Raw genomic sequence first — 26,301 nt, 5'->3', positions numbered from 1 at the left:
ATTTCGTCACGGACTTTTAAAAACCGTCACCGCCTTTTTTTTTTTTTTTCTTTCTTTCTTTTTTTATTCTTCCGTTGTGGCATTTTCAGAAATATCGACGAGAAAAAAAAACGCTAAATGCCATTCAAAAAAAAAAAAAAAGGTTCGATCAAAAGCCGTTTATTTTTAAAACATCTCCGCCTATGTTCAAAGTTAACTCGTATTTCTGTCTAGAAAAATGAAAGAAAAAATTCATTTCTTTTTCTCGTTGATGGAATAATTACAGCGTCGAATCATTAAACCCACCGGGACAGCCAGACGGACTGAGAATAAAAGAATTAGATTTTTTTTTTTCTTTTTTTCTTGACTTTAAAAGGCTCGTGACTTGGCGTGTCGCTGACTAGTCAACAATCTCAGCTGGACGTCATGACAATTCAACTCTTTTTCGATTTTCCCTACTCCATATTTTGTTCTGTTTTTTTTTTTTTACAATATGAACTGCGCCCATATAACGGACAAAATGCGGTTGCCATTTTTAATTGGCTACATAGCCAATGATTGCTTTAAAAAAAAATAAAAGGGTATGAAAAACAATGAGAATTTATTTCTGATTCTACTGGAAGAAAAAAAGATTGACATTATCTGATTGAATCGCTTTCTGGTAGCTCTCTTGTTGTCTGCCTTCTACCTTCTAGCCCTATAGGCTACCTAATTAGTCCATTGTTTCTGCTCCTTCGGGTTCTCCTACATAGCTGACTTGTACACACACACACACAGAGATACACATTTTTTTTGTCTACTGGCAGCCCAACAGGCACAACAAAAGCATTTGAGGGCCTTAAGCTATCGGTCTTTCAAAATCAGAAGTCATGATCACATCGTTCGTGTTGTGTCTGCCTGTCTATTCTTTTTTTTTTTTCTGTTTTCTTTTTTCCCCGTTGTTGTTTCATTATTCTCCAGCTTCTCTAACTCCATCACTGTGACAACGAGGTGAACATCTAAAAAAAAAAAAAAAAACAGAAGAAAAATTTAAAGGAGCCTTTTATTTTTTTTCTTGTTGTTCCTTTCGAAAATTCAAACACAATGCTTGATGGTTTTCTCATATATACTTAACGTGTTGATTATTTCCTGATTGAATTACTTGTCTGATCCGACAAGGCGACAGGAGCTCTGCTGGTCTTGCCGGTTCCACGTATATGCAAATGAGCTTTGAACGACCTGCGTGAACGTAGTCCATTCATTAATCACGCCTCACTGAAGTTTTAGAAAAACAAAAAAAGAAAAGAGAATAGAGAAAAGAATGTGTGTGTGTGTGTGTGTGTGATGTCGTCGTGTTGTTGTTCCGTGACGCCGTCGCGCGGATGACAACCGGCGCGAGTGTGTTGAGCTGCCGTTCTTGCATGTCTCTTTTTATTTTATTTCCCCCCCCCCTTCTCTTTCATGTGTGTGTAACTATTCCGTCCTGTCTGTCGTCCTCATTCTGCCATGCATATGCATTTATATTGAGAGGGGAGAGATCAATTATTAAATAGAAATCGATCCATCATTTTTTGAGCGATGGAGAACGATGCGAGAACAAAAGCTCCATGGCATCTATCCGATATGTTTATATGTATAAAGCTATTTTCTGAAAGAGAGGCTCCTATGACAACCAAGAGACCGCTCTCTCGAGCACGTCACATCATCTCAAAATGGTCAGATCTTTAATAATGATTATCGCCCTTTTTTTTTATTTTTTAAACACTTGAATTTTGATTCTACTTTTCAATATAAAATCGCTCAGAATAAGAAAACGGTTGCCGTTTATCTGAAAATGAAGATCGAAGAAAAAAAAAATTTAGACTCGATCCGATAAAGACACATTTTCTTTTTTTTTCTTCCATAGCTTGTTCCAATTCTCACGATTATGAATTCAATGGGATCGGGATGAAGAAAAAAAAAAAACGAACGCCATCAAATCAGAACTGGATTTCGAATGTGGCAAGTTCTGCGTACAGCAAACACGCAGCCTCCTCATTATTATGAATTTTGCGTGTTACGTTTTAGGGCTTACATCCGCAATTAAAACCATTCACGCTATGCATGTCACTGGACTAGAGAAAGTTGTGTAAAAATCAAAATGAATGTAACTACCTCTGTTGAAGAAATTCATTTGAGTAGGTTCCACGGTTGGGCCGGTCGTCAGCGTAGGTCCAATGCGACAGGTACCGTTGGATTACAAATCAATACAGAAAAATAATTTTGTTGGTTTGTTTTGTTTTGCTTTTGCATTAGATTTTCATGGAACTTGAGCAAGCCTTGCTAGTTGTACTAGCTGGACGGGGAGGTTGCTAATGCATCGGGGGAAAGACTGAGGCAAGAGCCAGAAATCAGTGTAGAAGGTAATGTTAAGTATGCACCTAATAAGAACACGTTGGTTAACGGCTCTAGTGACACTACAGTAGAGTCTATATGGCAAAGTGATCTCATTAGACTACTGTAATCTTATAAGACATGACATCATCGTACAATGTTAAGCGATATGTGTCAAACCTCCACCCTTTTATTCCTTATACGCTTTTACGTAGAAAGCCTAAAACTGTAGGAAAAATAAAACTACTGGATGAACGGCATCAGTCAATCGGGTTTTGCGATAGCATCGAAAACGGGTGTAACCAACTAAAAAGTTAACAACTCAAAAAGTTTGCTTTTGGACGAGTTTCCCGACGTCAACGACATCTAGCGGTAAAATATTTAACAATCCTTTTTGTTCTGAAGTGAAAAAGGCATATTGTCATGTCTTTTTAAAAAGGTACGGCAACGTCGCATGGAAGCCCTTAAAACAACGCATTTCCATGAATTCGCTGCATCTAGACACTTAGAATATTGAGGTGTTCCCTGTTGATAAAAGTGTATGGATCAGGAAATATTTGATATTCATAATGCATTCTTGAGAGGGTTCACGATGTACTGAATTTCTACTTCTCAATTGCCGAAGGTAATCTATACTTTATTATGGCATTAATTACGTACTTAATTTACGCCCTTCACATTTATGTCTGATAACCTCTTTATTTACTGGTTTCTAAGACCTTGCCACGTTTCTGCTGAAGTTAAAGAATTGCGAGGCGATTGATAACCAGAATGAAGCACATAAACACTCCACAATTCTGTTTTAAGTGTCCGACTGCATGTCACTTCAGATTCAGGTATGTGTAAAGTTGTTAATGTATATGAAAGCAAGCATGTCTATTTTTCACACATTCTCGCTTTGTATTATTCTAGTACAACAGCGAAAGTTTTTTTTCTACAGAACTACCAGAATTAAACGAAAAAATTTAATGAAAACCGGGATGGTAAGGTGAGAGAACAACATTTACTTTGATGAATTTAGTGGATGCACAGTAAAGAAAGGGTGAGTAGCCTAAACAGCTCATTTGCCCAGTTGCCAATACTAAGCTCATTTGCACAGTGGAATTACTAAGCTCATTTGAAGGAGAGAAAATGATTGATGTAAGTCAAATACCGCCATTGCATGTGTTTGGTTTGCATCATGTTTAGTTTTGTCTCAGTCATTTTACATTCATTAATCACACACTCACTCTCTTAAGTTTTTATATGTGCTTATTGAACAAACGTACAGTAGCGCAACTCTAATCTCGAGAGTTGCCAATATATGACAGCATTGTTGGTTTTTTATTGCAGGTACCATGAAATCAAGCAACAAAGTTATATTTACAGAGACAAGACATTGACAATTACCATGAAGATGTCCACTCCGCCAGCTTATTGGCGATACTTGCAGCGAATTCCATTCCTTTCGGTTTTTCTATTATCTGATATGAATGGATGGAAGAATGAAAGGATGGAAGAATGAATGGATGAATGGTGGTTGTAAATATCTTTAAACTTCCTTTGAATCTTTGATAAACTAATGTGTTGATTTCTCGTGCTTCGATTTCAGTAGAATTGATCGTAAAAATCGTGCAAACGTGATTCTGGCAAGGGCGGCTCCGACAAAGATCATTCTTCTCCCAATCAGAACTTCTCGTCATGCACCCGGATCAAAGCGACAAAGATCGTCTTCGGAGCAGCGGTGACGTCAGCCGCGAATCGTCTCGATCCTATGGCGAGTTTTCTTTCTTTCGTATTTTTCATCGTCATTGTAATCCTTCAGATAGAGTAACAAATCTGCGAGCAAGTAGCTGTTTCGGGATTGAGAGCCTTCATCAAATGCAACAACGAACCCATATTCGAGTAGTCGTACGAAGTCGATCACCTTTGCAATAGGAACTACATGACAAGCATGTGGACATGTGGTATACCAACATTTCATAAAAATTGATAAGATGGATGGAATTTTTATCGTCTAGGCTTTGTCTCAACTGCTATGTAGCTGCTTGCTTATAGGATGGAACAAGAATTCTCTATCACCATTGGAGCTGTAACACATGGTAATGCTTTTTTTTTTTAGAGTTAATTTGCTTTTTTTTTTCAGAGTTAATGTGCTTTTCTAATTTGAATTAAATATTTATTGTATTAAGCAGAATGTTGTAGGAAGAAAGTGGGTGTGTGGAGGAAGTGTGATTGTTTTTACAATTTATTGTGAAAAGGCAAATGAGTAAAAGTCAAGTGTTGAGGTCTTACGCCAATGAAGTATTTACCTCACCGTAAATGCAACAGGCTTAGCTGAACTGGAATGTACATCTTTCCTTCTCGCCTTCCGATAACAGTGTGATTACTTTAATACGGTTTAGTTCAACAGTGTGGACAAGAAGAACGATATTTTGTTAAAGTGTCCACAAGTCTGAGGGGACGGTGGTGGTGGAGTAACAAAGTAAGATAAAAGTATAGAAATATATATTCAAACTTAACTTCTTGGTGCTTTATGTAGTGTGTGGAAGAGGGACATTTTTCGAGAGATTGTCCATAAGGAGCTGGCGATGGTGGTGGAAGTCGTAGCCGCCATAAGGTAAAAAAAAATCATTTTGGGTTATTACATTCTGGTCTTGCTAATCCATGGTTATGTAATATAGAGAAGAATATTCCTCCGGAATGCCTACAAGGAAAAGATGGGTGTTGGAGCTTGTACATGTCATAAGGTAAGTATGAGACTCAGATCTTGTTTGTTTTTTTTCCAAATTTTTAATGTTTCTTTGTAACAGTGCAGCAAAGAGGGCCATATAGCAAGGGATTGTCCACAAAGAGGAGGCAGTGGTGGCAGCAAGTATTACAACATAATGTTAATTGTACTTCACAAAAATATCTTATGTTCCCAGGTCCATTGTCTTACCCCTTGTGTCATGAAGCTGGCCATACTTTGTAAATTATGGTTTGCCAACTAATATTGAAGAGTATTTTCATCGTGTTGGTCGAACGGGCAGCGTGGGAAATGTTGGAAAATCAATAAGCTTCTTTGACGAACAAAAGATGGCAGATACCTGAATACAGAACGGAATCGTTTTGTCTAAGGAAACAGTTAATAAGAATACTTTATTTTACATTTTTCTACTGCATATCCGGTTTATGTTTTTTTCTTTTTACTTTTTCGCATACCTACATAGCTATCAAAATTTCAAACTATGTCTACAAGGATAGTTATGGCATAAAGGTAGCATGCTGTCCTACAGTGCGAATGGTCTGTGGTTCGAATCCCAGAATGATTAATATTGCTGGGGTTGTCGTTGCATGAACACTGGTATAGGCGAAGGAATATAAGTTGTTCATTGTTTATTCTAAGTCCAAATCTTATTCCTAAGTTCACTATTAATAATTGTAGTGATAGAATATGTGAAATGGCTCAGTGGTAAAGCATCGGCTTCAGAAGTCGAAGGTATAGGGTTCAATACTCAGAATCGCCAAACGAGGAATTTTCAGTGTGCAAATGTTTATTTGTGAAATAACGAAAAATGGCAAAAAGTCTTTCCAGCGTCCCAGAATTATCCTGGGACAACCACGTCCAAGCAACATTAACCATTCTGGGGTTGGACCCACGGACCTTTCGCACTGTAGGCCAGCATCCTACCGTTATGGCATATCTGTACTTACTAACAATGATTTAGATTTCGATAGCTATGTAAAAAGGGACTTCGCACTAGCTTATTATGGAATGCCTACTGAAATAAATTAAGGCAGCGTTGTCGTAACGATATAGCATGGGGCTAGCATAGTAGAATACTTGGGTTCAATCCCCAAGTCCGTCAATTTCAAATAAAATAAATAATACAAAAGTAAATATTGTATAAAGTATTTTATTGTCCCTCCTTCCACCCACATATCCACCACTTTACATACATTTTAATACACTATACAAAATACAATACATACACAAATACATACAACTAACTCGTTGGCTGCCACGCCACCATTTTCTACAATCGCTACTGTCGCTATCCTAGGGATAGCGACCAAGGGGGCCGGGTAGGCCGGGCTGACACGGCGATGAGACCTTTCTGGGAACGCACACCCCCGGTCTCATCAGCCGCATCGAATAAGGGAATTCCCTATGGTGCGTTGCCTGTGGGCCATTCGGCCAATCTTGGGCAGTGGCGCTGCTCCACCCCATGGCAGATAAACCATGGAGCAGAACAGCGCGGCCCGTCCCTGTCAAGCTACAAAAAAAAGGGGATCAAAGTGGGTGGGTGGCAGCCAACGAGTTAATTAGATTAGCATTACATAATACGAAACAAAACAAAACAATACCACGATGAGGCGACCACGAGGTGACGAAGGGGAGATAGGGGAGGCGAAAAAGGCGCGATCACGAGGCGAAGACGGCGCGACCACGAGGCGATGACGGGGCGACGGGCGAGGCGGGCAACGATGAGGCGAAGGCGGGGTGACGGGCGAGGCGATGGACGGACGAGGCGATGGACGGACGAGGCGAAGACGGGACGACGATGAAGCGAAGAAGGGAAAACTTTGAATATTGAGGATGAATCCGAATGAGGAAGAAGGCATAGTCCTAGATGGTTAATGTCAAGAAAAAGTGTTACTTATTGGGTAATATAAGATTGTTTATGTAACTAAAACAGAGAACACAATTTGACTTACGCCTGTTGTCCAAATGCTGGAAAGACTGTAGGGCCTGAAGTTATGAAGATGAAGGCAAAGGCTTGGCAGTTCTACGATGGGATATTGAAAAAAATATAGCTTCTTCTATGAGGGGACATTGAAAAAAGCAGTACTAAACGAGAAAGACATCTAATACCACAGGAAATGCTTTTGACGTATATGTTTGTGTGTTCGCAGCTAAGTAGAAATTGTAAGATGAATGCTGAAATGGTGGTGGTTATAGTTGGATACACAAAATGATGATGATCATGCACTAGTCAGAGTGGAAATGACAGAAGATCATGAGCGTATTAAGGGTAGCAGCATAATATTATGGTATTCCATCCCACAGCATTTGTATCATTGGTGACATTTCTTCCCCGTCATCATTCTTTGCAATGCAAGTTTCACGAGCTAAATCTTAAAAGCAGAATCATTTCAACCAGATACTTATAGCAAAAATATAAGTCTTATACCTCTAGGTGAGCAACTTCATAGCAAAATGGAATGCAACAACTATAGGTTGCTAACAGTTTTGGGGTTTCACAGTTGGCATAGATGAGACAAGATACCAGAAAAATAATCCAGTTGATCTGCCTTACTTCCATAACACACGAGAAAAAAAAACACTTGGTAGTTGGCAGACAGTAGCACACCATTTTTCGAATTTTCTACTGGAACGTAACACAGTTAACAAACATTCGAACACGGATCTTTCTTGTCACACGGAATCACAACACAAGTTAGCAGGAGCAGTAGCGCCATCTTGTTTTTTAAATTTATAATCAAAAGGCAGGTTTTTAAAGAAGTGTAAAACTTGTTTTTTTAACGAGTAAACTGTATTAACAGTGATATGCTGATAGGAACACGTTAATTATGTTTTTAAAGCGCAAATTCCCAGCGTCCCCTTAAAAATTGTGACTAGCACTCGATCAAATGTTGGGCTAATACTAAATTGCAACTTTATCAATTTTTTATTTATTTATTAAAAACCAGAGAAATTTTTACGAAAATACGTGATTTGGATTCAAAATTTAGCAAAAATATTTGACTACGGCTCGTTACTCGCGGACATGACCAACATCAAACGGCATTTTTAAGACAAAACGATACTACATATTTTTGTTGAAAATTATAACACATCATTTCTTACCTGCTGTTTCGGTATATAAATTGCTGCACAGTTTCACTATACTGAAGTCTATTATTAGACGTTTGGCGACTGACAGTGGAGGTAGGAAAGTGAGGAGACAGAGTCAAGAGACAACTACACCTGAGAATCATCTGGCGGCCGTTTAATATGGTACAAAGAACGATATAGGACATGCACATTTTCTCAAAATAAGCCAACGACAGGTTTCATGTGGCAGCACGAGCAACAAACAAAGAATATCACCTAAAATGTTTCCAATGTCCGGACATAGAAAACGAAATTACGTAAAACGTGTTCCGTTACGGCGATCGTAATGGAACATACTGCCGGACACATCATAACCGTTGCATATTTCCTTATCCAACGCTGAACCGAAAGACGACTGCATTCGTATTCGTTGAAACATCGTTTCATGTGCCAATTGCACTGCTAACACCGGAGAGGCCGCGAGCGCACTGTACAGCAACAGATAACTATTGCCTGCCTCATCTGCTTCTTCTTCGTTGGGAATTATCAAAGATAAATTAAGATTACAACACCGAATAAAATCCATAAAACACATTACCAAATGCAACATCTCCAATGGCGATCGCGAATCCTTTGTTCATCATGAATTGAGAAGCTACACGAGTTTCCTCATAACTTGGATGGCGAAATTCTAACAATAGTCACGCAATAGCACGTGGAACAAATTATTGAAGAACCATAGACGACTGAACATTTAATAACGCCCAAGGCTAGCACTTTTGAAATCCGACCCAATAGAAATTCTTCGACAATGCAAAGCTCCAATTTTTTTTGAAGTTTTCTTTCCCCTTCATTAATAAATTCAACTTAGTGCGACTTCGGAAGGTTTGTCATATAATAAGGCTAAAAACTGTTTCCTTGGCCAGGTACTAGGATTTGCCGGGAAATAAAGAGAAAACTGAAAATAATTTAAAGAAAATTGCCTTCATACCTAGAAACTTCTTTTTAGGAACGAAGTTTTGACGCACTTGGGGTTACCATTATCCATAGGCAAATGCTTCTCTTTCAGAAGAATTTAATCTAATATAATGGATGTATGAAAAAAAAAAAAAACTAGGCACTCTGTATATAAAAAAAAAAAAAAAAAAGTATTACCAGGTGTAACCATCTCCAAAAATCGCCAGTTCCTCATGTAATAAGTTACACAGCAGTTTTCACTCAGATTGGACCGCAAAAGCCTGCACAATAATAAGTAAAATATAACATTTGGAACCATCGCCAAATATAGATTTCCAACGCAAACGATCAGTACCTTGCAATTCTGAAATAAAAGAAGGGTCCATTGCTGATGCAAACACCACAAATTCTATAGTATTCTTTCCTCTTCGTTTTGAAACTAACCTCGACTTGATTTGCAATAGCTGGTCAAATAATAAGACCAAAGGCCAGGAGGTTTTAGATAGATGGAGTTGAAAGCTTGATGTCCACATTAACCTCATCAGTTCTAGGTAACCTTAGCTTTCCTTAATGCTACTTGATAAATTCTATACCTCTCATAATTGTGAAGAACAGACCAGCATGCCTTGCACATTTTTTGTAGTACAATTATTTCTGCTTTGATGTACCCAACACAAGAAACCTTAGGTACCAATGTGTCTAATCAAAATAGCCTACACATTCTGTCAAGCATTTTCCACATCTCGCATTAGGCATCTATTGCAAGAAAAACAAATAAAGCAGATGAATAATATCTCTGGGATGTTAGTGTACCATTGACCTGTAAAGCATTCCATGCTGCATTGATGTTCAGGGAAAACATTAGTTGTAGAACTTTCGAGCTACAACTTGAATATGGGCTCGTTGTCATACGTTTTGAGGATCCCATAGCCCGTAAAGGTCCTTGCTCGCAGATGTGTTAATCTATTGAGAGTATTTAAAACTTTAATGTATGGGACATACAAACTAGATTCTAGAATTATAGAATAGCCAGTACATCAGACAGTAACGACGAGTTGATCGACATTCTGTCTAGATAATTACCCTAGAGGCCCTTACTGTTTGGCCTCGGTGTGCATAATTCGTGGTTCTCATGAAGTAGTACGCTGCTTCCTGAATCAAATAAATAGCCAAGAAAAGCAAAATAATTGGCTTTTTTCTTTAAAAACGTGATTTACATTTGAAACCACTTAAAACAGGTAGTGATAGTAGAGCATACTTAACGAGCTTCGCATTCGGCTGAGTTTTCGGGACAACCACCATAGCGACCATCATTGTTTGATTTTCGTACTTTTTCGTAACAAACACCTACAGCTGACCGCCCAACAGTTGGTAATTCTTCTACCATGTCCTTTCATGTTGAAGACAGCTTTGATATCTTTGTCGGGTTCTGTGTAACCAGGGGTTATACAGAACATCATGGGTTTAAACGCAAGTGGTCTAAGCTACCTCCAAAAAGCTCCACTTCGTGCTTCTTCTAAAAATATTACAAAGATCTGTCAGTATCATGGCTAGCACATCAGCAACAGGAAACCCTAAAGAAAAAAATAATTAATGCCAATGAATAGCAACCAAGTCGTGTAAAAATTTTTATATTAATCAAACCATTCAACAGCAAGATATGCTAACTTTTTTTAATATGCCAAGTTTATTATTACTAAAAATACTCACAGCAACATACTTTTAAAAAAGTTAAGAAAAATTCGTCCTTTAAGACAAGTAAATGGGAAGCCCAGACATCAACCAAAAACATTAAGCAGCAAAACTGTAATAACTCTATACTCACCGAACCCTTAAGCATGCTTTGTTACATTTATATTAGAAGTTGCCTGCAATTACTAAACCCAACTTGAAGTAATCACATAATATACTGTGCCAATTTTCTAGATGGGTTTGTCAAACTGTACAGTTTAGATTCTACTAGAACCCTATCGTATTAGGCTTTTACTGAACCCCCAATACAGTTGCCTAAACAAAATGTGATTAAGCAAATAGAAACCATTGCAAGGAACTACTTTGTTAGAAACAGCATGCATTGCAATAAATTTCACCATTCTAATCTAAATAGTATAATTTTTAATTGTTTTTTTTATCATAATACTTTGCCAGATGTCATTGCGAGACAGAGATCCAGTAGTTTGGGTCACATCCCAAATGCAATTTTATCATCCAGAACTTTATACTGCATAAATTTCACCCAAAGCAAACAGCTTTACATTAAACATGGGTGACGCCTATTGCCCCACAGATTCCGGGGGGGCAATAGACAAAATGCTATTACCCCCCGGATTCTGCGGGGCAATAGATTTTTCCTTAAAAATGCCTGGATGCAACGTGGTACAACTGCAGAACATACGGTCTACGAGACGTACAATGTAATACAAATTGTAAAAATTAAGTCGTACATCACACAATGTAAATTTACCGATTTGCAGGTATGAAACACGGTCCATATTAAGCTAGTTGGTTGTAAAACCTCCATGATAGTTTCGTTCTTCTTTCTTCAAGAACGAACTTTTCGACATCATGGGCCCAAAATGTCGGAAACCTCTTGCTACCATCTCATCACTGCCGTCCATTCCTTAGTACTGCGCATAATGGTCGTAGAGAGCAGTGTTTCCACTTTCCGCAAAGTGGTATCCCTAGAACGTTGCCAGACTGGGGACATAAATCCCTATTTAAAAAAAATAAAATCCCCAGAAAAATCCCTGTTACTTTCATACTTGAATCATAGATAAAGACCTCTGGTTCGCTATCTCCATAAGACTAAATAAATAATAACAAACACGAATAACATGGGCTGCTGACGCAAAAATTTTGGGTACCCTTCCTACGATTTTTTGGATCCTTACACTGCTTGCAGTGCCATCAAGTGGAGGTTTTTATCACTACTGATGGGTAAATAGCTTTCCAACAACCGCCATTGTTCGTGGCAGTTTGTGGCGTCCTGAAGCTAGATTTGGCTTGAAAATGTCGTTCCCTAAAGAAAATAAGAATAGGATAGGTTTGTACAGTTTGATCTATGGAGTGATCGTTACAATGTTGAGAGACCAAAGTAAATGATAATTGAATTTAAAGGTTACGATATCAAGGACAGCTTTGGTAAATGGAAAAACGGAAAACAAGAACTTGAAAGTGCCGTGTAACCACAATATGAAGAAAATTGAGCCAAAAAGTCAAGAGCCTGATGAAAAGCGAGGGCCAATTAACATCGTTTCTCTTAAAAAATAATTCTTCTGAAGGTCTTTTCATTTCTACCTTGCTAACCAATATTCAAACTCGGGATGTTTCTATAGTTCAAGATCTCGATAGTACAAAATTGTGAAACTTTCACAAACCACCAAGGCAGCATCTGTGTCAGCAACCTCTGATCATACAGAGTTTGTCAAAACAAGATAAAATTAAATCACGAAGAAAAAGGAGGGGACGACTGCATCGAAGAACAGAAAAAGAGAAAAGCCAAGATTAAGAAAAATGAAAAGAAAGAACCTAAACTAATGAAAAAAGGCCAATTTATCGTATTAATGAGCGATACTGACTCTTGGATGAGTTAACTCGTGTTCTGTTATGTGCAAAACATGTGATAGTCTGATAGTTTTGTATAAAAATACACTGGCATGCTTTCCATGATCGTGGAAAACTTGAAGTAAAAAATCTTTGATTTATTTAAAAAGGTTTAGTGACTTAATCATAAACATTAACCACAGACACATAACATTAATCAACTTAACATTAATCACAGACTCATAAGGTCTTTTATGGTGGAAAATTATTAAAATTGATTTTTCGTTATTAGTAACTTTGTTAGCGACAAGTGCAAAGCTTCCTTAAATTTCAGTGTAGTATGGGATGTTTAATTTGGTACCAATAGCTCCTTGAAAATGTGCATAAGGGGAAGACAAGACATAAGATTATAATATTATTCCTATAAACATTTATCAAATGTTAATAATAATGAACTAGCCTACATGTAAACATATATTCGTTATGAACATCCGCCAAAAGTCCCTCAAACCTAAACCCTATTTCTATTGGCGTTCATGTCATTTAGTTCTTCCCTATGTCCGCGAGAGGCACTGTAACCAGAGTAAGCATTCGGCTTTTTCTGCTAGGGCTAAAAGCATAGCAGAGAGCGAACCAGAGGTCTTTATCTATGCTTGAATGATTCATACATTGCTACTATAATAACGGCCTGTCAGCGCGCAATACCTCCAGCGCCTAAAACTGCATTGCCAGAGGGTAATACCCAAAATATACAAATATACAAATAGGGTAACATACCAAAAAACTTTCCACTGTTTGGTAACGAATGACGAATTGAAATGTGTGGGAAAAACAGTGGAAATTGTTATTTTATTGTGCAGGTACTTACAAAACCACTCTTTGAACTTGAACAACACTCTACTACTACTAACACATTGGCACAAAAACCAACAAAAACTTACGGGTAGCGAATTGGGTCACATATCGCGATGATAAGCTGCCTGCATCCACGAGCCGTCTTTCAGGCCGTGGGGAGGCTAACGAACAGCCTACGTTCAACGATCACCTCTTCTCTACCTTTCAGTTTGTGGTTCGATCTTCAAGGTTCGATCTTCAAGGTAGTGAACAGTACTACAGATCGATTTTTAGCCTGACAAGGCTATTTTTGCCAATTTTAGCCTGGCAAGGCTTTTTTTTGGTGTGCCATTTAGCCCCTTTATAGTAGGCATGGCTCTTCTATTTTCTTTTCTCTCTTTTTTTTTCTTTCTTCTTGTTTTCTCTCTTCTTTTTTTCTTTCTTGAAGGCGTAGAATCTTGCGTTTTGATCTGTTGTAGAAGCTTGCGTAATCCGATGAATTTTGCGTATCTTGAATGAAGATTTGGAGGGGGGGAAATTGGCGGTGTCGGGACTTGAACCCGGGGCCTTCAGAATGCGAAGCGAAGGTGGTAACCACTGTGCCAGGACCGCACATCTGAAACAAATTTATTTTTCATCGACCTTCGTTCTAATACCGGAACTATATAATATGTGACTAATAGTGGTGTCGCGCTGTGGTAGGGCACTGTGGTATAGCACTGAGATCATACGGCGACTGTCCGTGTTCGGTTCTTATAGACGCCATTGCTTCAAAAATCTTTTAATTATTTTTATAAATGTAAATAAAAAATATAAAATAACCCATTTTATTTATTTTAGAACAGTATTAAATCGAACACATTTTTAAAGTAATTAACCAGTGCCCGTCAAAGCCAAACAAGTTACCAGAAAAATTTAAATTGGCTATGGAAATAAAACCATCGGATTGCCCCATCATATTTGTTTAGTTAAGCAATAAAGATATGGTTTTTTCCAGAAATAATTGTCATCGAACTTTCAACGTTATAAAGCCTCAAGAGAATCACAGCGTTTCCTAATGAACAGTGTGTTGCTCACCTAGATAACAAAATTGTGTGAGAGGCCTCGGGTTCATCATGTCTCAACAACAAATTGTTCATCATGGTTGAACAAAATAGATTCTTAATTCCTACGTATAAATTCAAGGAACTCCTCCCCAGCTTTTGCAATTGGGTCAAGTGCTTGTCAGAAATTCAGCCGGAGACTTGAGTCTTATAAAATTCGGCGTGCGATATGTTTGGAACAGACGTTTGGAGGATCAAATAGAGTTCGTGGTGTATCCTAGTCAGTGTTACTTTCTGAAAAGCGTACCGTTCACCATTGTCCGCTTGGTGGCTCTTATTGAGGAACATTTTACTTTTGAAGTTGCATAGAAGCGCCAAAAGCAACAGCGGTTTGGCCAAAAATCTCAAAATCCCAAGAAATCCCCAGAAAATTAATAGGCCCTGGATAATCCCGGAAACCCTAGATTTCCATAACTGCACCCTAGATTCCAAAAATTTTCCTTAAATCCCCCTAAATAGGGTAATATCCCTAGAAGTGGAATGGCTGGTAGAGAGTACGCAACTGTTGCAACGCCACCTGGTATGCAACGGTTATGAGCGCCACTTGTGGTGATAGTTGTTATGTTGTAAAATGCAATCTGTTAACCGCGTAGCCATAGTATTAGGTCCCTTGATTTCCAGAGCAGACGAATTAATCTGACAGACTGACGCTGTGAGTTTTGAAATGGAACTTTTCTTTCTAAGTTTGGAAACGGAACTTATCCTTGTAAGTATGGAAACAGAACTTGTTCGGTATCGAAAGGAGATTTAGATTACGATATCAGTGAATAAAACAAAGAAATGTATGTGGGGAAATTAATTGACATTATTTGTTTTTTATCTTTATACTTTCTCGTATGATTACCATAATAACTATATTCCGCATACATATGAATGTGAATTTCAATGTTCTTATACACATTGCAACAAGCATTATAGCTTTTAATTGCAGACATAAACTATTTAATCTAAAGATGGGATGAAATAATTGTACACAACACATTGGATAGTGATAAAAAAACGGTCGAAGGCAGAAGTCCGTTTTGGAGGCTCGGGTTGTTCATCGACTCTGTTATCCTGTCTTGCGATGGTAACCGGCCGGCAAGCTCTTTTGCTCGAACCAGGCTCGCAGCATTCGTCGTTGTCGTCGGCAGATCTTTTGCGTTTCGGTTCAACTGGGCGGGCTTCTGGAACAGAGGGAAGCGTCCTTCGCTCTCTTACACTTATGCCAGAAGGGCCGCTGCCCAGGCGAATGGCGGATCGAGGTCCATTTTGAAAATACTAGAAATTCGGGGTCACCCCTTTTCCGTTATTTGTAAACAAATCTGACTTTGAAAACATATCCTGTTACGAAATAATTGCGATATAGGTAATTACGCACCACGTTCAATAAGATTAAAGTCATTTTCATTAAAATTTGAAAGAATTAATCATAAATGAAAATGCCATCCTCTTAACAGCCATTGAAACGGAACAGATTCAAAACAGAGGGTGTTTGATTCGACTGCCTGCTTTCGTGTGAAACGACGCCCAGAAAAAGAAAAAGGAAACAGTAATGAAACATCAATTGTTTATTTCGTGGTAAGGTCAAATACATTTCAGCTACAAAAAATGTTTCTTCAAAAACACACCTGATTTCATGTCCATAGGTATCCCAATACTAATTTTTTTTGCAGTTGCTATATATGTATATACCCCGATTTTGCGTATGTGAGTGTGTTTAGGGATGGAGAAGTTAAAATCCCGGTCATTGTTGGTACGTCCATTTTCCGTTCGAACACGTCGAGGGCGACGCACGTAATGGCTTTGTTTCAGTTCTTTTATTGTTGCGGTGTGGTGTGCGTAGGTTAAAAGTGTGAATAGATATTGTGTTGCCATGAGTATTTCATGTTTGTTACACAACAATCAATATTAGCTACAATTTGTTCTTCATCCGAGTGAACAATAAAGGTTTGTAACAGAGGGAAATTTCTGCCCCGTAATTGCATAATTATAAATTTTGGCACTTATAATGTTTATTCGTTATGGCTTACCAGATGTAACTGTGTTGCTGATAAAACAACCATGATACTGACATATATGTATGTTTATCCAGATATTAATAGCGGCAAACCATTTTGCTAACTTAGTAATTAGGCTGAGGGCCTGTAATGTAAGGTACATTATACAGAATAACTAATACCATCCCTTCTATAATTATGAATTACATCCTTTATTTATAGCAAATTAAAATTCTTCTTAAAGATTAACTCATCTGTGACCAATGACCACTCCACAATTTAGAGCCCACTACAAATATGTCAAGCTTGTATTCAAGGCCCATTTTGAGCATCTCACAGTAGCTATTTCTAGCTATGTAGCTTCTCATTGCTTTTTGGACTAAGGATTTTCCATTAGCATTCAACGTGTTACGCCTGGTATACCTTTTCACTTAGTTTATTTAGTTTATTAATTTTAATTATTCGTCTGTCATGTTAGGTATAACGCTGCTGGAAGAACTCCGGCAATGGTTATACAAAGTATGGAATTGGTTGTGATCTGTTTTTATTCTGTACTGACATCCAGAATCTTTTCGGGCAGATGTGAGGGTTTGGAGGCATTGCTGTGAAAATTTTTGATGCTGGGTACACTTTTGAAATTAAAGCTTAGTGGTCAAGAAGAATTTGTCAGGTACGTTAACTTTCATCATCAAAATGTTCTGCACTATTTATGTTTGGTTTTCTTGGTATAGGCTAGGTGATGAAAATTTTTTTCGTGGGTGGTGAATCATACAGTTTTAACAGCTCTGATGTGATTTATTTCACCTTCATACATCGTGGTATTTTGATTTATCAGTTGAATTGTAAGGTTATGTTTCTGGTCTTGTAAGCTCATTTCCACCTGACTCATTTAGCAGAAGTTGGTGACCTGAAAACCTTAACATGGAAAAGTCATCTGTGCCTGTGCACTGGATGTCCAACATTCAATTAGTATTTCTATTTCTTTAGGTGAGTTGTGGAGTTCAGTACTAATAGTAAATTAATATAATAAATACATAAAATAATAAGTAAATGATATACTACTTTTTAGGCTTGCTGTTGTTTTCCAGCTATATCTAGCATGTAAATCTTGATCCAGGTATATGATAATATTCAGTGAAATGAGGAATAAATTATCATTTATCCCAGGTAAAGGTGTGAACCTTCCAAAGACAGCAGTTCAATTAAAGTAGGTTTGGGTGTGGAGAATGGTAATCTTTAATTAGTGGATGTGTACCTAAAGGACAGTGTTTGCCATTGTGGTGAGTGTACTTGAGGCCTTTAAAATGATCAATGAAGTTTGAGGTGTAACATGTCGAAACTGGTTTTGAGGACATGAATAAGAATATCTTAGCAAATCGAACTGCTGTTACCTGTCTGCAGGGTAATTACTTTTATGTTGATTTCACACTTTCGTTGAGCCATCTTAGTAGTAATGTTTTGCTGATAACTCCTTCATGCAACTATCAGTTTCTTGAAACTTGATTATTCAGTGTGAATAAACTAGTATCATTTACACTTCCGTGATTAAATTGCAGGTTGTTTGTACAAATGCAGTAAGTAAATTTGAATATTAATTGTTAGTAGGGCTAGTTGATGCTTTTCCCTTCTTCAGGAAATGTAATTCCCTTAAACATGTAGGTGAACCACTGGTTAGGTAATCGAAGAAATTTCTATTCAGAATAAAAAAAAAGTTAGATTTGGGGAAATAAAATGGAATTTAACAAAATGACCTAAAAGCTTTACAGTTCCGTAAGTAACTATCTGGTACCGGCAGCCACGATCGTACTTGTCTTCAAATTCGAATGTTCATTGTTTCATATTTTTCTTTGTGTGCAAACCGAAAGGGGATAATCTTTTGATTTTTACGAAATATGGCAGGTATGGATTTTTACGTTGTTATGGCTGCACATAGCCTTTTTTTAATTAAAATGTGTACGTCAACTTATGGTTAGGAAAAGGAGAACAGCCGAGTGTGGTGCGAGTCGGTGTGAAATTTGGAGATTTGAGGCAGAATGCTAGTAACCCAGTATTGGGTACGTAGACATCCTTACGTCTAATCAGTTAAATTCTAACCTTTCAAATAGAGTATCAAAACTTGCGAGCAAGTAACTGTTTTGGGATTGTCAGCCCTCATCGAATGCAACAACCAGCCATATTGAGTAGTGGTACAAAGTTAATACATCTGTGATTATTCCCAATCACCAATCACGTAGTAGGATGCATGACAAGTATGTGGTATACCAACATTTCATAAAAATTAATCTGATGGGTAGCATTTTTACCGTCCAGGTTTTGTGTCAACTGCTATGTAGTTTCCTGTTCTACGATGGAACAAGAATTCTTCGTCACCATTAGAGCTGTTACACATGGTAATGCTTTTTTGAGAGTTAATTTGCTTTTCTAATTTTAATTAAATATTTATTGTGTTAAGCAGAATGTTTTAGGAAGAAAGTGAGACAATGGAAAGTAGGAATTCAGAAGATGGTTGGTGAAGAAGGTTTAACTGGACTGGAAGAGACATCTTTCCTTCTCGCCTTCCGATGACCAAAGATTACTGGCTACAAGATACTCTGACGACGACGAACTCGTATCGGGAAGATGTTGTTGGCTATGGCTAGAAGAACTCTTCCAGGTTCTGGAAAAGACTTCTTTTTTAGCACATGTGAGTAATCAGAGGCAAAAAGGAGACCTTTTTTTTCTCTTACATTTATTGAAAAATGGGAGAGAAACAGAAAATCTAATTATTTGTATATATAATTAAATGTTAATTATATATATATATATAGATCGATAGATTTGTATATGTGTGCATGTATGGTTGTCAAAAAGCAGAATGTGAAAAATGACTTCATTTGTTTCTTTGGTGTATGTCAACTGCTGTCAATTGCAACTTTATCTAAATTGTTATTTCTACGGAGCTGTGATCTACGTTAAATTCTGTCTACGTTAACTGTGGAACAACCGTCAAAAACGATTAACAGGTAGAAGAGATGTCGGTATTGTAGAATACACCGTAGAAAAAAATAGAATATTTTGCTTTACAGCTGATGTACAAATATGACTCAGTAGAAAAACATCTGTCTGAGAAAAAAATTGGTTTTCGGGTATATCAGGTGTTGGTGTTCGAAAAGGCAAGTGGCCTGAGTCCTGGCTTCGATTTTCCAAGCCAGCCAAGCCGTTGTCTGGTCTTGGAAAAGGCAAGTGGTCTCATGGCTTCGATTTTTCGAGCCAGCCAAGGCTGTTGTTAGCTGTTGTTAGGTGTTGGTCGTTTTTTTCTAAGTCCAGAAGCCATTCCTAAAATCACCAATAGTAATAGTAGTATTAAAATATGTGAAATAGCTCAGTGGAAGAGCATCGGCTTCAGTAGCCGAAGGACCAAGGTTCAATACCCAGACATTCCACACATACCATTTTTAAAAATTCCCATTTAAATGTTGAAATAACGAAAAATCGCAAAAATTCATTTCTCTCGACCATCCGATGCCTTCTGCCCAGATTTTGTTCTGGCCAAGAGACCGTCTTTCCTCGACAGCGGTGAAGCAATAGCATGCGGTCTGGGAATCGAACCACAGACCTTTCGCACTCCAGCCGTGCACGCTACGTCTGCACTATGGCTGTCCTTACATAGAATGCTTTAAATTTTGATGCGTATGTTAAAATGAACGGCATACAAAGTAGTTATGGGAAGACTATTAACTGTAAACATCTTGTGATTAGGTTACAGGTAAAGCACGTGATTGGCATGCTAGAATACTTGGGTTCGATCCCCACATCATCCAATATGTATCAAAATAAATAAATACGAATATAAATTTAAAATGCTTTTTATTTTCCCTCCTTCCACCCTCAAATCCACCACTATACATATTTCACATACAATTCAAAATACATACACACATACACTTAAAACTAACCCATTGGCTGCCACGCCACCCTTACTTACACTCGCTACTACCGCTATCATACGGATAGCGGCCAAAGGGACTTGCCATAGGGCAAGTCCGGGCTGACACGGCGATGAGACCTTTCCGGGAATGCACACCCCCGGTCTCATCAGCCGCATCGAACAAGGGAATTCCCTATTGGTGCATTGCCTAAAGGGCCGTTCGGCCAATCTTGGGCAGTGGCGCTGCTCCACCCCATGGTAGATGACCATGGAGCAGAACAGCGCGGCCCGTCCCTGTCACGCTAAAAAAAAAAAGGGGATCAAAGAGGGTGGGTGGCAGCCAATGGGTTAGTTAACATACATAATACAAACAAAAACAAAACGATACCACGAGGCGACCACGAGGCGATGGGTGAGGCGATGGCGGGGAGACGGGCGACGCGATGGCGGGTCGACGGGCGAAGCGATGACGGGGCGACGGGCAGGGCGATGGCGGGTCGACGGGCGAAGTGATGACGGGGCGACGGGCAAGGCGTAAATGGGGTGACGGACGATGCCATGACGGGATGAAGACGAGGTGAAGATGGGGCGCAAAGCGAGATGAAGACGGATGATAAAGCGAAGAAGCAGCAAAACTTCGAATCTTGATTTTAATTTTGCGTGGGACAAAAAACGAAGATGGCATGATTCTAAATGATAAATGAGAAGAAAATGTGTCACCACATGAGTAATAAGATTCTTGACATAATAGAATTTAGGAGGCAATTTTATTTACGTTTGTTGTCTGAAGACTGGCAAAATTGTAGGGCCAGATATTTTGCTGAAAAAGGCGAAGGCTTGGCAGGCCTATGATGGGATATTAAATTTGAGTAAAAATAAGACTAGACAAGCAAAAAGCTTTAAATACCAAAAGGAAATGGTGTTGAGATCCCCGTCTACGTTTGTTGGCTGATGATGGTTTATTGTTCACCGGAAACAGTTTGCTGCACTTGTTAGCATCCAATTAAAACTGGTGTGATGGTGACTGGGTAAAGAGTAGTAGAAGGAGATAGTGAAGTTCCATCCAAAGAATTCACATTGTAGGTGACCTTCCTTCAAAGTTGGTATCTCCTGTGTTGTCAGTTCCCCGATCTAGATCTTAAAGGCAGAAAAATGCCAATTTGTATACTAATGGCAAAATATGAGTCATATACCTTTCAAAGTGCAACAGAATAGCAAGATGGAATGCTAAGGCCACAGGTTGCTAACAGTGCAATCTATGATTGTTTATATTTGGCATCTTGCAAAGCTGATGACAAATTTTAATCATACATAAACCATGATCCATTTGATATGCTTCACTTCCCAAACTTACACAGAGATGAGAGCACTTAACAGTAGCCAGTTTAATATAACTCTTCATTATAATATAACACTTTTAACAATAACTTTCCAGCACCGATTTCACTTCTCACACCAGGTCACACATCAACAACGAAACATAAAGACGCGCTAGCGCCATCTAGTTTTCTTGTTTTTAACCAAACTGTAATTACAAAGTATAATGTTTCCAAATCTTCCTGCTGTTGCTTCCTTCCGATTCTGGATACGCCGTTGCTTGCAGCTGGGTAGACGGTTGTTTTAAAAGAAGATAAATACTTCCTTTCATTTGGCCTCGTTTCCTAGCTAAGTTTCAGGGTTTCGGGTTAGTATGGACATGGACGAATCATACGATGCAAACTTTACCTTAAACAATCTTACTTGAGACACTGGAACTGATGGCAAAGCACACTTAAAACTGGATCACACTTTTGAAAAAGGTTTAATTGTAATTAAAGTGGAATGTCAAAGACGATATACCTTGCTCATGGCATGATGACAATAAAGCTTCCACATTCAAATTAACAGTTCGGGTTGCCCGGATCCGGGCAATAACTAAATTTTTTTCGAAAAAGAACTCGGATTACGTGCAGGTTAATTTCCTTTCCACCTTTGCTTTCAGTAGGCGAGGGAAATCCAGGACTTGTATACAGCAAGTTGCTTCCCGTTGCTTACTTTTTGTTAATTCTTTCGAATTAACATGTCCTGCGTATGGTTTTAGTTTTTGGTGCTGTGTCTTGGGCCAAATGCAACTCGGTATTACCATACAAATTTAACGGATGGCCATTATAAGTCAATACATATACTCGGAAACTCCTCCACCCATGCTGACATAGTTCCGGGTGACTTTTTGCCGATCAAAACCTGGATTACTTAGAAAGCTTCTGTCGAGTGTTAGAAATCTCGGTTCTCAAACTCGTAGTTAACGACTAGTGGCACAATTTCTGGTCATTCATAATATTCTGCTTTAATTTTCTTTAAAAATTCTATTGAATTTTTCAACCACCATTTCCTTTTCTTTTGGCAGGACTAACCAGGGTAGGCATCACGAATGGAAGCCTGATTCTTGCAGCAAAGCATTAACAAAATTTAATAAATAGAAATGGTAATCCAAGATGAAACCACTCACGAAGCCTTGCGGAGCAAGGAAAACAAAAGCTGATCCACCGCGAGAACGTAAGTAGTATAAAACAAAGGCTCTAAGAAATTTAAGAAAAAAATTAATGAATAAATATTTGTATACTAACGTATTACGCAGTGTCTGGATTCAATCCTTCTCGCTCTTTTGGCCACGGCAGTTGTTGGACTTGATAACCATTAAATAAAAGCGAAAAGCAGTACGGCAGTCCAAAGACTCGCACCAGGAAAAGCAAATGAACCAAGGAATCTGTTAAAGGAACGTGATGGATTTTACAATTATCAGCAACCAAACAGTGAATTTGAACCATTGAAACTAAAATACAAACCAACGCCGGATTACAACCAACAACCGGCCAACCATTTCCCCGTTCATCCACAAACGCCCTTCACTCCTCCAAAGACTCCAACTTACGACCCTCCTGCATCCTTATATCCTAGTCTATACGAAACTGGAGAAATCTATGACAAGTTACCGCCGCCTTACCCCCAGTTGGATCATACTTAGTTGCCTCACCGTCCACCTAAACACGTCGGCCATCCTTATCTCCCATCTTTGGAGAACGAATATCCATCAATTTACTATAAATATGTAGAGAAAGTGACAGAAACTTACAGTCAAGCCAGTCAAGGATTCCACAATAATGACAATTTGGATTTTTTTCCAATTTTGCGACCTCTTCACAGGCAGACTGAATCAATTAAAAATTGTTAGAAGTTAAAACACACACAAAAAAAAAAAAAAAAAAATTAAAAATGCATCACAGTGGTTAATCAAAAGTATGTCAACTGAATAGCTGGATTATTCTATGCCACACATGTACAGTACAACCATTAGAAAATAAAGTGAATTCAAACCAAACTCATTGCCAAATGATTACCTGTAAAATGAATCACTTAACCTCATTACATAGAATGGTACATTGGAAATTTTCAACAAAAAAACCGAAGTTATAACTAAGAAGGTAAAGCTGCTTAAGATCAGCAATACAATAGGCATGATCAATGAAATACCCAGTTCACTGCGTTTTACAACTATTTGGACTGGATCATTGATGCAATACGTCATCTGTCTACTTGGGATTTCGTTTTCGAACGTACAACATTTGCACCGATACTTCAGTATTAAAATGGCGAAGCGGTTTTATCAAAAACAAAATAGCATGTGAAAAAAACCGCGTTTGAAATGTGGTTTTGGGAAGATGGCTTCTGCACCGAAACGACCTGTCACTTGTGAATAAAAATTGCAGCATCACAATGGGAATAACGCAAGTTAAGAAGAAGCTTAGTAACATTTAAAACATAAACGTTACTAAACTACTCCAAGTCAAAAGCGATTCGATTTCAAGGTACAGCATTTTTCAAGAACAGTTTTTCGATAATAATTTATATTCTATTCACAGTGCGGGATTGAATTGGGCATGCCTCCTTGGGACAATTTAATAAGGAAACAAAAACAATCCAAACCACCAACTGAAAAGTTCTAATTCGGGACCCACGTCCCCCATGATTTGTTATGGTATATGCAATATAAATTGATATCTTTCAATTCCAGAGGGGAGTAGATGGGAATTGCGATCACGATTACGAATTTAACCTTCTAACCACACCAAGTTGTAGTTATGGCAATGACAATTTGATTGATAAATTTTTATGGATTTGGATTTTTAAAATTTGAGTGGAACCAAGGTCAATTGAATTCTGAGTAAATGGCAACAGATTTTGGTTTGATCATACCTTTCCACTCTACTGAGTCAACTAGTTCATTGCTAACGAAAAAAAGCAAACAAAAATTAAATATGTAAGATCTAATAGCAGTATTTGTACCTCAATATTGCACCAAACGTTTCATGTCACATCACATAATTGCACTCATTTGCACTTTAGAAGAGATCCTACTGCAAGGAATAAAGTCATATCATTAGTGTTATTCCTTGCAGAAATTTCTCACACATGACTTAATTAAGTTCCCTTCGAGTTCATCACAAAAATATTTTGAATTCCTATTCTCTAACATGAAAATGACAAGAACCATATTCATGTAATTTTTTATATATGTTTAAGCTACCTGTGGTATTATAAGCTCATAACTTTGAAGGCATGCTCAGCAGCCTCTTATGGTTTTCCTGCAAATCCCATTGTGGGCCACAAATCAGGGATTAATTATTGACAGGAATGGTTTCCAAGATACAAAACAGTGGGTAAATTGATTAGAAACTATTTGACATTATTACTTAAGCCACTTTTTTTCATTGGAAAAATTCACCGTTTATCAAGGGAATTATCAGAATCATACCTCTTTCTGGGGGTTCACGTGTTTCCGTAGCAAGCATTACTGAATCTTTGGATACGTGCGTAGAACTGCCGCCTAATGCCTATGGAATCATTTCTTTGCTGCTAAATATTCAATTTAACGTTAAAGTTGCTCAATAACACTTCTTAATTAGAGTTGACTTCATGGCACAAGTTAACAGCAAGCATGGCGGCATGGGTAAGAAAACTAAGTTCTTCTGCTGTTGCGTTTGGTTTTTGACTACTAGCGCCACGATAAATTTTCTGTTACTTCTTTAAAACTGCTGGAGCGACGAACGATGCGAAAAAAAAGAAGTAAATAAATGAATAAATAATCTCTCGCCCATTTTCAAATGGCAAGAAAACTTTAAAATTCTTTAGAATTCCATTTTCTACGACCGTCTGTACGTGAAGTGGCGTAGAGGTGGACTGGTGAAAGTGTAACGTAATCAGCAGTACTATACCTGAAGTGTAAACAGGAACCTAATGCCTGAAGCGAGTTCTTGACAAAAAAAAAAAGTTTTAATTGCACTGCTACTTGACTTGCTTATTTAAATTTAAAAAGAAAATCAATAATTAAAAAATATGCAATTTTGCAAAAAATCAAGTATCGAAAACTGAACTATCGAATATTGCAGTTAGACTACAACATTCGAAATTATCTTAAATTTTTTACCTATAAAATGCATTCTATATCATTAGAGATAAATTCAGAATACCTAAAATTTAGCGATGTACATTTTAGATAATAGTATTTGAAAATAGTTCAGTTATCTATCGTAGAAGTTATTTGTCATCATTGGTTTGGTTGCTTTGCCTAAGTCATGATCATTTTAAAATGTTTTCGAGAGCTAATCGTCGCCGCACCAGGGTATCCACCCAATGGATTTCATGACGTAGGATTCCTAAAGATGCCCACCAGACGATCCGCTGCCTTTTTTGGCACATTTGCTAAATGGGATCGTTAATAGCGAGAACATTCCTTCCAACTGCCTTTATTCAACGCGCCATACGCAGCTAGTTTGGCAACACCAAGTACGATTTCCTTACAATAACAAT

The 26,301-nt window shown here is 38.0% G+C and overlaps 5 long non-coding RNA genes across 15 annotated transcripts; 2 read left to right on the top strand and 3 right to left on the bottom strand.

Annotated features, from left to right (window-relative positions):
* Positions 1-2,820: 2,820 nt before the first annotated feature.
* On the top strand, positions 2,821-5,689 carry LOC130694962 (uncharacterized). 4 transcript variants are annotated; one of them, XR_009420838.1, is made up of 10 exons: positions 2,821-2,956; positions 3,049-3,167; positions 3,244-3,319; positions 3,664-3,846; positions 3,926-4,277; positions 4,332-4,412; positions 4,506-4,795; positions 4,853-4,930; positions 4,995-5,060; positions 5,124-5,689. It is a non-coding gene; the product is annotated as an uncharacterized LOC130694962 (long non-coding RNA). The 4 variants fall into 4 exon arrangements; XR_009002205.2 differs by having other exon boundaries at positions 3,923-4,277; XR_009002203.2 differs by having other exon boundaries at positions 3,923-4,277; positions 4,503-4,795.
* A 554-nt stretch (positions 5,690-6,243) lies between these two features.
* On the bottom strand, positions 6,244-7,710 carry LOC130694972 (uncharacterized). Its single transcript, XR_009002222.2, has 4 exons — positions 7,488-7,710; positions 7,169-7,431; positions 7,012-7,082; positions 6,244-6,922 (listed from the first exon to the last, which is right to left on the bottom strand). It is a non-coding gene; the product is annotated as an uncharacterized LOC130694972 (long non-coding RNA).
* A 597-nt stretch (positions 7,711-8,307) lies between these two features.
* LOC130694958 (uncharacterized) lies at positions 8,308-11,695 on the bottom strand. 5 transcript variants are annotated; one of them, XR_009420824.1, is made up of 12 exons: positions 11,553-11,695; positions 11,229-11,486; positions 10,577-10,662; positions 10,347-10,517; positions 10,125-10,240; positions 9,909-10,051; positions 9,682-9,844; positions 9,444-9,607; positions 9,287-9,369; positions 9,123-9,211; positions 8,730-9,060; positions 8,308-8,662 (listed from the first exon to the last, which is right to left on the bottom strand). It is a non-coding gene; the product is annotated as an uncharacterized LOC130694958 (long non-coding RNA). The 5 variants fall into 5 exon arrangements; XR_009420823.1 differs by having other exon boundaries at positions 10,347-10,662; XR_009002190.2 differs by having other exon boundaries at positions 8,730-8,822; positions 10,347-10,662.
* Positions 11,696-16,382: 4,687 nt separating this feature from the next.
* Positions 16,383-17,981, top strand: LOC130694966 (uncharacterized). Of its 3 annotated transcripts, XR_009002213.1 has the most exons (8): positions 16,383-16,497; positions 16,584-16,704; positions 16,770-16,964; positions 17,026-17,066; positions 17,128-17,217; positions 17,279-17,365; positions 17,441-17,534; positions 17,617-17,981. It is a non-coding gene; the product is annotated as an uncharacterized LOC130694966 (long non-coding RNA). The 3 variants fall into 3 exon arrangements; XR_009002212.1 differs by having other exon boundaries at positions 16,584-16,699; positions 17,026-17,217; XR_009002211.1 differs by having other exon boundaries at positions 17,026-17,217.
* Positions 17,982-23,289: 5,308 nt separating this feature from the next.
* On the bottom strand, positions 23,290-25,500 carry LOC130694971 (uncharacterized). Of its 2 annotated transcripts, XR_009002220.2 has the most exons (5): positions 25,247-25,500; positions 25,019-25,076; positions 24,778-24,848; positions 23,567-23,642; positions 23,290-23,504 (listed from the first exon to the last, which is right to left on the bottom strand). It is a non-coding gene; the product is annotated as an uncharacterized LOC130694971 (long non-coding RNA). The 2 variants fall into 2 exon arrangements; XR_009002221.2 differs by lacking the exons at positions 23,290-23,504; positions 23,567-23,642 and adding an exon at positions 24,513-24,719.
* Positions 25,501-26,301: the final 801 nt, after the last annotated feature.

This window comes from Daphnia carinata, chromosome 4, assembly GCF_022539665.2.
Source record: "Daphnia carinata strain CSIRO-1 chromosome 4, CSIRO_AGI_Dcar_HiC_V3, whole genome shotgun sequence".
NCBI lineage: Eukaryota > Metazoa > Arthropoda > Branchiopoda > Diplostraca > Daphniidae > Daphnia > Daphnia carinata.
This window is presented reverse-complemented; position numbering and strand designations above follow the sequence as displayed.